We start from the raw sequence: 12,532 nt of genomic DNA, 5'->3' as shown, positions 1-12,532 counted from the left end.
AGGGTTCATAATACACAAAATAGCAAAGAAACACTACTAGAAAAACTCTGTTTTCCTGCGGATTTACCTGCGAATTTAAGCTAAATTTCCGCAGGAAACACGTTTCCTGCAGATTTTCCTACGGCTTTATGTCCCCAGCTAAAACCTTCGTGGGTAATATTTTCGGCAGGAAGTTCCGCAGGTAAATCCGCAGGAAATATTCCGCAGGTAAATCCGCAGGTAATTTCTTTCTCAAATTAAAAAAAAATTAATAAATTTTTAAAACATTATAAATTATATATTTAAATAACCATAATATAAAAATAAAATTATAAATTTAAATGTTTTGAATTCACAGAAGAAAACAAATCTAGACTATCTAAAAGGGGAAAAGATAACTATGTCAAAATAGGTTGAAACCATATATAATCAAATTGAGTGTGAATTACATCAACCCGACATTAAATTCGCCAACACTACAATCTAATGCAACATCAAATGGAGTGTGAATTACAATAAGAAGTCGAGGAAGAAAAAAAACGGGTGGCCATAGTGAAGACTTCATCATAGCGTAAAACTATCTTTGGCGCCGCTAACAAGTGCAACGACCTTCATCTTTGCAAGTAACTTCCATGTCGACTGATGGCCTCCATAGTGTGGCAGGGTTTTGGTTCCATTGCTGCAAATATAAGAGTGTAGCATTAAACTATAAATTAAGTACATTAATTAATTTACAAAACCAAAGGTTTTTCATAGTTGATGGCATCTAAATGAACTGATGTTAGAGAAGCCACAACACACCAATCCTTAGTAATTAGGTATCCTGCATATTTTTCAAATTAATGAAACCATATCAAATATATTTTTCATATTGCAAATACTTTAGGATCTGATTCAGTTAAAAAAATAAATAAAAACTAACCTTTAATATCTACATCTTTGATGGATTTCTACAAGATATCTTAAGCAAAAACTCACCAATCGTGGATCAGATCATATGTTCGAGGGTATGTTGAAAAAGGACCGAGATGACTAGATATCCACCAGGGCGAAGTAATCTATCCACTTCAAGGAAATAAGTTGCATCTGCATGGTAAATATTTTGCATAAGGAAGTGACATCTGCATGGTAAATAAGTTGCATCTGCATGGTAAATGAGCCATGATGCAGAACTTACTGTAGGCTGTAAACGGGATCAAACACCTAGAACAAGGAACTAAGTCAAATCCAAATGCAGGAAATAGTAGTCTCCTAGTGCCAAGCATAGCAACAAAAGCCGGTATGCTTCTTTCCGAGGCAAATTGTATCTGTGATTTATGTGAATCTCTTGGATCAAAAGACATAGCTAAAATGTTTTGAGCTAGTAAATATCCTCCAAAACTAGCAACCTGTATAAGAATGGTATGCATTTGATTGGTAAGCGGTGATAAATTCCTACTAAGCATGAATCAAGAAACAGACACTGGATAAAAATGTGGTAAGGTCTAAAAGGGAAACAGGAAACAATATGTAGGCCTCAATGTTGTCTATTCCTGCGAGGGATTATTACTTCTCGTTGGAAGAGATTGCGAGCAGGAGAGACAGGCTGTAATATTTTGAAATCATAGCACAGTTATGTAGAATGAAATAAAATTGTGACAGAATTTACGACATCTATTGACATGCTAGAAAAAAGTGTATCATGGAAAATGTATAAGTTATGTATGCCACAGAAAGTAAAAGTAAACTGAAATGGATATTTGTTGGTTGAGATGAAGAGGTGGTTTCATGAAGTAGCTTTTAATGTTGCTCTTAGAATGTTTGTTGGAAAGAGATATTTTGGAGAGAATGTGAGAGTTGAAGAGGAAGAAGCGGATAGGTGTTTGAAGGCTTTGAGGGATTATATGCGTTTGATTAGTGTGTTTACGGTTGGAGATGTTGTTCCTTTGTTGAGGTGGTTTGATTTTGGTGGAAATGAAAAGAGTATGAAGGAGAATTTTGAGAAATTGGATGTTGTGGTGAGTGAATGGTTGGATGAGCATAAGAAAAAGAGGGTTGATTTTGGTGGAAATGAAAAGAGTATGAAGGAGAATTTTGAGAAATTGGATGTTGTGGTGAGTGAATGGTTGGATGAGCATAACAGAAATTTCAGAATTAACATTCAGAATTAACACCTTCCTAACCAATATTTCCCAACAACTAACTTCTAACCGATTTTCGTTTTAATCTCCTACTAATTGGTACTATAACTGATATCCCTTAACAGAAAAACATTGCATCCTAACTTCTCTTCAAAGAACCAAATTATTTTAAATGTAGGATCGACTGCAAGATGTAGGAAGAACTAGAAGCTACCATGAGATGAATACATCAAGAAACATTAACCCACACTTTGTACTCAAAACTAAAAGCAAAAAGAAATTCAAAAATATTTCTTAAATCTCTCCATTTCGCTATCAGAACTATGAAGAATGAAAAAAATTGCAAAGAAATTTCAACAGGAACATTTCTAAGTATATTGTTGCAATCTAAAACTCTTGCAGAAGATTCACAAACCCAAACCTCATCAGGTATGGCCTATTTAAATTAAAATTGCAAAGAAAAATCAGAGAATATTGCATACCACAGTGTCTTATAAGCACTTTAGTCGGCATCCTTTCTTCTCATATGTGCCAGATATCTATCTGCTTCCGCGGAATTGCGTCAACCAGCGGCCCGGACTTCCTGCAGGATATTATACATTGAATTTAGCACACAACAGGAAGGAAGCAGACATGGCATGATTAATGGTAACAGAAAACCCATGTTATGTCTTTAGTTCATATACCATCCATTTATGACACTTCCAGCCAAAGAAAAAGTATAATCCAATTTTGAGCAACCAAATTAACTATGCAATACAATGCATCACTACATTAGATACTATAACAAATCTTGGTTCTTCTAGTTAATCCATATTCAAATTATTTAATTTAATCATAGGAAATCACCAATTGCAATCATCATCTTATCAAATAAAAACATAATCAAATTAATTTGGAATTGATTAGTTTAACGTTTTTGTGATTTTCCCTCACAATTTGAAACATACAAGTACCTAGCTCAATAATGTCAAATCCACATGAATCAAGCACTATCAGTACTTGTGTTGTGGTTGACAAATTTCGTTCACCAGCTGTGATATATGGAATTAAAGCCACATTCCCACAAACAAATAAGCTTTTTAGAAAATAATCACTTCAAGTCAAGAATTAATAGTATTATGATTCATTCATCTCTGTATAATAAATTAATACAAGGAGTATATAATTATAGTTACTAACTAATCTATTATAAGCTAAGTGGATTCATACTTCATACAAATTATAATACTATGTCAACCATAAGCAAGTCCAAGATTCCCATTGCAAAACTGAATTAAACCACTTCAACTAGAATGTTAACAAAGAAATAAATCATAACACTGGAAAGAAACACTATATTTGTCACACATAATAAACAATAATTACTTCTTATCGGCAATAGCACGAAAAGGTAATAACGTCGATAATTCTATGCTAATATGAAAATCAACCTGAGCATAATCATCAATAGCAACTAAGAAACACAACAGGAACAAATCAAAAGTAAAATAGAAGCAAAAAGAGGAAAAAAATTCGGTGAGGCATTTTAACGAATACCTTGTGAGCAAGATTGAAAGCTGCATTTTCTTCTCCTCATCGCTTCAACCGGTAAGCATTCCTCCATTCTCAGCTTTATGATATCATATGCTTGTTGTAACTTTAACTCAAACTGAAATTTATATTAAAATCGAATCACTATGAAGTAACCGTAAAAATCGTAATGGAGTAAAAACTGTAAAAATGCAAAGAATCACGGAACAAAACTAACCTTCTCTGAGTTGAATTTTCGAGCGCAAACAGATTATGAACCCCAACACGAATCGAATCCTAAGTCGATAACAATTCGAATCAGTTCCGAAATCCAAATCCAACCGATTCGAGACCAAGAGAATCTGCATCGTAATTGTTGTTGTTGTGTAAGAATTGAGAGGGAGAGAGCATGAGTTTGAGAGAGTATCGCACAAGAGAAACCGAGAAAGCTTGAGCCAATGCGCGTGAGAAAAAGTGCTTCTCCGAAGAAGCGCTTCTGAGTAAGACGTGTTTTGCTTTCACCGAAGCTGCATTTTCAGAGGTCACTGCATAAGTATCTTAATCTTTTTTCTACTATTTACCTTATTTTAATTTAATTTTTTAAAATTTTTATTTATTAATGAAATACACCAAAGTATATTATATATATAACTGAATATTTTTAATATTTATATAAATAAAAAAAAATATTAAGTAAAGCTAATATATTTTTTTAATATCTCAATTATATATATTATTTTAGTATAATAAAATAGATTTAAATGATTTTATCTTAATTTATTTTTATTAATTGAAAAATTAATTTTGACATTCTATAATATAAATATATTAAATTAAAAACGTGTATACCTTTAATTTTACAATATAGATATATATTAAAATTACAAGTAAAGTATACATAATCTTTGTTTCATTTAAATTACAATTAAATTTAGTGTTTTTGTGGTAGATACTTGATGCAAAATAGGTTGAAATTGGGGTTCGATTCCTAGTCCTAATCTGAGCTTCATAAAAAGCCATTTCAATCTTTCATATCTATTAATTTTAATCTATATCAGATTTTTTTTTCAATTTATGATTTTTATAATTTTATTTTTTAAAACTTTCATAGCCACTATTAAAATATAAGTTGAATAATTAAATAAATATATATATATATATATATATATATATATATATATATATATATTTATATATATATATATATATATATATATATATATATATATATATATATCAAAGTTTGCATACTATTTATTTTATTAAAAACTAAGATTAAAATTAAATTAAAAATTAATTAATAATATAGATAAAATAAAAACTAAAAATTAAAATTAAACTAAATAGAAAAACACCATAAAAATAATTAATAAAATAGTAAAAAATAATGATTTTATTTTGTAAAATTTAAACAAAAATTACAATTATTTATAGAAAAAATTTAAATATGTCAATGCTGCAGCAAAATCCGCAGGAAAGTTTCCTGCGGAATTACCTGCGGAATTTGTATTGTGGTTTAGTTCCATTCAAATACATTTTCGCAGCAAAATCCGCAGAAATATTTCCTGCGAATTTACCTGCGGTTCCTGTATTGTACTTACATATTTTATTGGAAATATATACTCCGCAGCAAAATCCGCAGATATTTCTGCGGAATTTTCTGCCAATTCTAAATCCGCTGGAACATTTATTTTATTTAATGATTTCCCAGGAAATTCCGCAGGTATACCTGCGGAAACTCTATCGCAGGAAATTCCGCAGGTAAATCGTGTATTTCTTGTAGTGAAAGAAGGGAATTCGTGCACACCATCCCAACAAGTTTTAAGGCCTTTCACTCATCATATTCGGCTTCTAAGGTATCATAAGGTAAGGAGAGACCATTATTGAGGTCCTCTAACGTGCAAAACGTGTGTATCATGTTCATATCATTCCATGCACCTTTGATTTCTATTCATCGTATTTTGGTGCCTTTCCTTTGAATTTAATGTTTTGCATAAGCTTCTAATGTTGTTTGAGACAGATTAGAACCCTTAGAATGAAGTCTTAACGCCAGGATCATAAATCGCCATTGTTAGGGCTTCGGAGGTCTCTTCCCCGTATCTCACGTTGCACGCGTCTTCAGGCCAAACAGCCACCTCCATTGGGTTCGTGAGGTCCTGTCTAGTTGATCTGGGTTGCCCTTTTGTTTTTTTTATGTTGTTTTTGTAGGTACAGAATCGAAGGTCAAGTAGCTACGAAAAGAATTGCAGAAGTCGCAGCAAGTGTGTAGCAGGATCGTAGCTAATCCTTCGCAGGTGGAAGGATGAAGAAGAGGTGAGGAAGATGATACGTGGAACACTCTTGGTGGCTAGTCAAATGTTCAAATCTCTCCCCTCCACGCGCGTGAAGCTCTATTGGCCAGTCAAACGGTCAATCTCCTCTCTCTCCACGCGATTGGCTGAAACCAGCGACTGTAGGGCCCACCTTTTGACTTTGTTTTGTTTGAGTTCCCATTATCCTTTATTCATATATTTTATTAAGGATATACTAATATCAATTGAGACGCACAGCATAATTGGCAAGGCATTATATTGGTATGCTACAAAACTTAGGTTCGAACCTGGCTGAAGGCAAATAATTTTTGCACTTGTTGATTTCACCGATTCGGTGTTATAAGCCTCACGGTAGACCCTCACGCGTCCACCATAGGATCATCGATTCGGTGCTATAAGCCTCACGGTAGACCCTCACGCGTCCACCATAGGATCTCCGCCCAGATTGGTCCAACGCAGATAAGCAAAGCAGTCCATGGTGCACCAGCGGAGCCTTAACACGCAGAATCGAAGCTAAGTTTCAAATTTTTTCTTTTTTTATTTATTTATTTGAATTCAATTGTTTTTTCCTTTGTTTCTCTTTTTTTTTTTTGTTTTCTTTATTTTTTTAAAAAATAATAAACTAATTACTATTAGTTTATATTATATTTTTTTTTAATCTTTTAAAATTTGTTTTAGATTAATAAAATTGAGTTTTATTTTAGATAATTAATATTTGATATTAGGCTAAGTAATTATTTTTAGGTTTTCAAATCTTAATTTTATTTTTTGGCTACGTTTTTCATCATGACTATTAATCACTGTTTTTCTTTAACCCTTATTATCATTAAATATGCCACGTTATAATTGTTGGGAATTTTAATGCACTAACATTTCTCTTCTTCGTGGCTAATTTTCAAGGTTACCTCAAGATCTTCCGACCACGCGCCATGCCACAAATCGAAAAGCTAAGTTTCTAACCCTTCTCCTATTTAAATATCATTTTAATTTTCTTATTTTTCCTTTTCCTAAAATAGGGTTTGTTTCGAACAGTCAATGAATCCCTCCTACACTCACCCCTATTATTTTCATTTTAATTTTCAGGGTCAATCGAAGGTTCGAGGGAGATCAAGGCAGTCAATGTTTAAAACTTATTGTTGATCCTTCTTATTTTTTTCGTCTGTTAATTCCCCCATCCCCGCAGGTGTTTATTGTAATAGCGTAGGATTTTTATTTTCCTGCCTTTAATTTCTGTCATTTTAACTGCGTGGTTAGTAAAATAGGGAGTGCAAGATTATTAATTGAATATAGAATCACTTAACTACAAGATAAATGTCATCGAAGTTAACCACGTGATTGTGCCACACACACACCTTTAGGGTAATCCCTCTGGTTGCCTTGTTGTCTTATTATTGTTGCCTTAATTTTGGGCAACACCTGATCCCAACGGATCTAAAAACAAATTCGGCCAACCTTTTACTATCCACACACCCCAAACTACTGTCCCTTAGCAAAACACACACCCCTGCATAAATAAATAGAATTTAATTAATTAATTTTTTTGTAAAATTTAATTATTTGATTGTTTGTTTTTTTAGTAATATAATTTTCTCCTCGATCCGACTATACATATTAGTCGCATTGACGAGAAATAATTTTTAATTTAAATAATTTATTAACAGTAATTCTAACTAAACTAATTCTTGGCTAATTCTCTCCTCGATCCGACTAAATCTATTAGTCGCATTGACGAGAGATAAAATAATAAAACATCAACAATAGAATTTGTTGTCATGTACTAACCAAATATATTGGTTATGAGAGGCAATGATAAACTTGTGATTTAATTACAAGATTAAAACACATTTTATTTGCTGCTCGTGACGATCGAATCTATCGGTCAGAATAACCAGCAATACATTATTTCATTCGTTAACTATCATGATCGAATCTATTGGTCATCGCACCTAACGAAAACATATCAAACTAGGGTTGTATGCTATAATTAAAACATTCAGTTCATCTTCAAATCACAAATTCAAAACTGCGATAGGCCATTCAAGAAGCCTTTAAAACAACTTCATCACAAATTCTAAGCCGTACAATCCGTGCCCGAACTACGTTGACTCTGATCCTCCATAAGGAGGTATGTATGGACTTGGTAACAAGGCGAGTCCCCCTCCCTAAAAATTCAATTCACTTAAAAATCTCACTTTTTGCCCTCTTCACTTCTTTAGCTATAAACCTCATAAATTTTGCCATAAACCTTCACTTTACAATGCAACCCTTAGGAAAGGGTTGAGGGTGCCTAACACCTTCCCTCAACTTGATTATAATAATCTTACCCTGAATCTTTAAACTGCGTAGGGTTTCCTATTCGCCCTGGTAGAATAGGTGGCGACTCTAAAAGGTTGATTTTAGGGCAAGTTGCTACAGCTTGGGACTCTGCTGGGGACTCCACCTTCGGTTAATTATTATGCTCCTAAGGCTTGAGAGGGTATAGGTTTTGGTCAATGGTTTAGGTGTTTGGCTAATTTGCCACTTTTAGGGTTTGAGGCAGGATTTGTGTTTTTTTTAATAAATATTTGATTTATGCTTTATTTTATTTATTATTTTTATTTTCGTTAAATGTTTAATTGTCATATTTGCATTAAATGTTTAAATTATATTATTTGCATTATTGGGATGTATATAATTGCCGTTAAAACTAAGCGTGGGAATTATATTTAAGACCAGAGGGGAATTACATCGCCTACGAGTCTTATTATAATTCCACTCAGAGTGGGTTAAATATCCAAAAAGGTCTGATACGAGGCTTGACCTTGTTGAGGGCTGGACTTGGTATTTAGCTGATCTCTCTGAGAACCTACCCCTAAAATTCGAACCTCATGGATAAAATGAGTCGTTCTAAAATCCAAAGAGACAAAAATTCTCGGCGGCTACGAACGACCCCATGAGACCTTCTATGACACACCAATGGGAAGGGTAGGCTCCCCGAGCCGCTACGTCGAACCTATGAACCTAGGGCCTATGTGATTATATGCTAAATATATGTTTATTATTATTATTCTTTGTTTGTTTTTTTTGTGTGTATATTTGTTTGCATGCATCGTACATCACTATGCATATTTTTTTATCATGTCTTATCCACAGATTAAAAAAAAGAATAAAAAATAATAATTCTTTTGGTGGATATTCAGGAAAATGAGTGCTAAGAAGCCTATTGTCCACCTTACCGTCTCAGTGCCTGATATAAAGAAACTGAGGAATATCAGGGATAAAATGTCAACAACTGCTTTGAACAGGTTTGTGGGCCGTTATGGTGATATTCTGGATTTGCTCAAGGTTAAGGTTCAAGAAGAAGCTATCACCGCTTTGATCCAGTTCTATGATCTTCCACTTAGGTGTTTCACATTTCAGGATTTTCAGTTGGCTCCTACCTTGGAAGAGATGGATGATATGCTTGGGTTTTCAAAGGTTAAAAAGGAATTTTATACAGGTGCTGGAAAGAAAGTTGAGATTTCTGATTTGGCCAAAGCCTTAGAAGTGCCCGCTGCAGATTTAGAAGCTAATTACAAAACTGATGGTAATATACAAGGAATTAGGAGAACTTATTTAGAAGCTCAAGCTATATATTATGCTCAAAAGAAACAATCGGACATTTGTGGACATTTTCTGGCTCTTTTAATTTTTGGTGTTGTTCTCTTGCCTAAGAAGGCGGAATATGTTGATCATGCTGCTATTCATGTTTTTACATCCTTCAGGAATTCAAATGAGGATCCAACTCCTACTATTCTTGCTAATATTTATTATACCATCCATGATCGATATGAAAAGAAAAGGGGATGATATTCTATTGTGTTCATTTATTATACCATCATGTGGCCAAAGAAAGAGGAAATGATGGTGTGGTGTGCCTAGTGGGTCCCACACGAATCCCTTCTCACAATTTGGGAAGGTTGTATTTTCTTATCCTCCTTTCATGTTACTCATTTTAATACCCAAGTGACATTAATTTTCCAGAAAATTACTCTAATTCATAAATTATTTCACACACAGGAAATACACAACAACAACATAGTACCAACAATATCATTAATAGAACAATATATTTTCAATATCGGTTAATAGATACGCCAAAAATATTAACAGAATCACAATTTCTAACAAAACACAATTGACAGCAATTTTATACAAACCTAAATCCCACATAAAAATTATCCTACAATCGATTATCTTAGTCGAACCCCATACCTTACCTTTGGATTGAAGAGAGTTCGAAAAATTGATCAAAAATCCGCAACTTTCGGACTGAAATTTGACACTGTCAGCAACCCTTGTTCCCAATTTAATTTCTCCTCTTCTCTATTGCTACATGAATGTTCTTTTCTTTTTTTTTTTTATTTCCAAAAGTGCTACTTTTCTTATATCACTACTTCTATTTTGTTTTTTATTTAAAATATAACTATTACTAATATTCTATTGGGCTTAAACCTCACACACCCCTTATTACTACTATCAACTTCAATATAGGTCCATTAGTAATATTTCTCACAATTTTAATTTATTAAAATACAATATAAGTTCTAATATTAATTTCTCGACTAATTTTACCCAGCTATCAACTTAACAACATAAACCACAATTTCGACATAACTAAGAATTAATCGGAAAATACTCAATAATATTTAATTAAAATATTTAATTAAATACGGGTGTTACAGGAGTCCCGGACCGGATGGGTTTAACATGGAGTTTGTAACTCGGTGAACTGACTTTTATTTTTAAAGCAACCAATGTTGCGGTGAGCAAGAGTCGCCACCGACTTTTATTTTGTCCAATTTTAGGAAAGGTAAAAAGTACAGAAAAAGACCTTTTTAAAAATAAAACGGGCTCGGGGGGTAAGTTATGAAAAGGGAAGGTGTAAGCACCATTTTCATCCGCAGTTATCTACGGGCTCTTAGTTTGCTTAGCTCATGTTTGTTTGTTTTGAGTTGAAAAGGGGCATAAGAACTTTAGCGTAAATGCGTAGCCTTAGTTTTTGAAAGAATATTGAAAAGATGTTTCTTAATTGAGCTAGGCATATTAAGAGCACTACCCTAAATAGTTGGTCTTTTTCTATGCTTTTTAAAATTCCTAAGACTATCCATACTATATAGAAGTAGGTAGTCTATGTTTATATTGGACGTGCGGGTCATCGAAGGGTCATCGTATGGTCGTTGAAGGCAACAAGTAGAGGTACCTTTAGCAAGTTCGAAGGGACGATCGTCACTTTTTCGTAGGCAAGAATCGAGGGTCATCGAGGGACTTAGTGACGATTTTGTTTTGAGGGACCTTTTGCTAATTGGTACCTCTATATTTCAAGGGACATAACCTTATATTCGAAGGCAACCAAGAGGGGCGTACCCTAGAGGTGAGTGTGTGAACAATAGTGTGTCAATTTAAATATTTATCTTGAGTTAGTGAGCTAACGTTCAATTATTAGTCTTTTCATACAATTCTAACATACATCTAGCAGGTATATGGTACAGAAAATAAAAGCAGAAAGTAGAGTCCTACACTATTACAAGTCTTCGGGGAGGGGGATTACAAGTTCAAAGAATGGGGATAAAAATTATTACACACCCAACATGTAAATTAAAGCATAAATTAAGCAATTAAATGTAAAAAAATCGGTAACTTGCAAATGTCCACCGTAGTCCTAAGGCTCACATAGTACCTCACAAAAAAAAATCAATAAAATATTAGTACGGATAAAATGATAATGAAAAATGATAAAATATAAATAATTATTGATTAAAAAAGAAAATCTGAAATAGCCATATTAAATTCTAAAAAAAAAATAAAACAAAATATTTTTTGTATTTTTTAATGTTTTTTTTACTAAGTTAGTAAGGAAAATATTTTAAGTTGGTTAGATGTTTTTTTCTTAACAATTAAATCTAAACTAAGCTAATAATTCAGGAGCTAAATTAATCCTAAGTAATTAATTAAATAAAGGAAATCATTTTCATTTATTTTTAGAAAAAGAAAAAGACTAAGTTAGAACATTTAAAAAAAAAAAAACTACACACATTTTTATACGTTTTTAGCTTTTGTATAGAAAAGAAGAAAAAAGTTTAAGTTAGTTTCAATAATCATAACAAAATGACTTAATAACCTGAATCCTAAAAAATGAAAATTTTATAATCTTATGACTTATGAAAACCAGATATTTTTATGTTTATATTGTTTTTATAATGACTATAAATTATAATTAGATTAAAAAGTAAACAAAAAAGGTGGCTAGAAAAATGGGGAGCGCCCCTATATCTCCCATAATAATTAAAGAAATTAAAACAAATTGAAATAAGTCAAAATTGGGATTTGAGATAATGTTGAGTTTAAAAAAAACTCTCTTCTTCTCTCTCCGCATTTCTGTTCTCTCACTGAACTATCACAATATTTCTAATCCTTCCAGAAATCAAAATCAACCTCTATTCTTTTCAAAATCAAAATCAAACAACAAAATTTCTAAACATTACCGCATGCCATCAATCAAATCATATTTGTCAAGCAACGTGAACAACATTCAGAACAAGTAGCAGCAAAATCAAGAGGCAAAGATTACCGAGATATATACGATTCGGA

General features: G+C 32.7%; 1 long non-coding RNA gene across 3 annotated transcripts; it reads right to left on the bottom strand.

The window, feature by feature from the left end:
* Positions 1-378: 378 nt before the first annotated feature.
* LOC131595763 (uncharacterized) lies at positions 379-4,136 on the bottom strand. Of its 3 annotated transcripts, none has more exons than XR_009282048.1 (6): positions 3,850-4,136; positions 3,639-3,750; positions 2,582-2,682; positions 1,157-1,367; positions 902-1,065; positions 379-802 (listed from the first exon to the last, which is right to left on the bottom strand). It is a non-coding gene; the product is annotated as an uncharacterized LOC131595763 (long non-coding RNA). The 3 variants fall into 3 exon arrangements; XR_009282049.1 differs by having other exon boundaries at positions 379-658; XR_009282047.1 differs by having other exon boundaries at positions 379-1,065.
* Positions 4,137-12,532: the final 8,396 nt, after the last annotated feature.

This window comes from Vicia villosa, linkage group LG4, assembly GCF_029867415.1.
Source record: "Vicia villosa cultivar HV-30 ecotype Madison, WI linkage group LG4, Vvil1.0, whole genome shotgun sequence".
In the NCBI taxonomy this organism is placed as follows: domain Eukaryota; kingdom Viridiplantae; phylum Streptophyta; class Magnoliopsida; order Fabales; family Fabaceae; genus Vicia; species Vicia villosa.
This window is presented reverse-complemented; position numbering and strand designations above follow the sequence as displayed.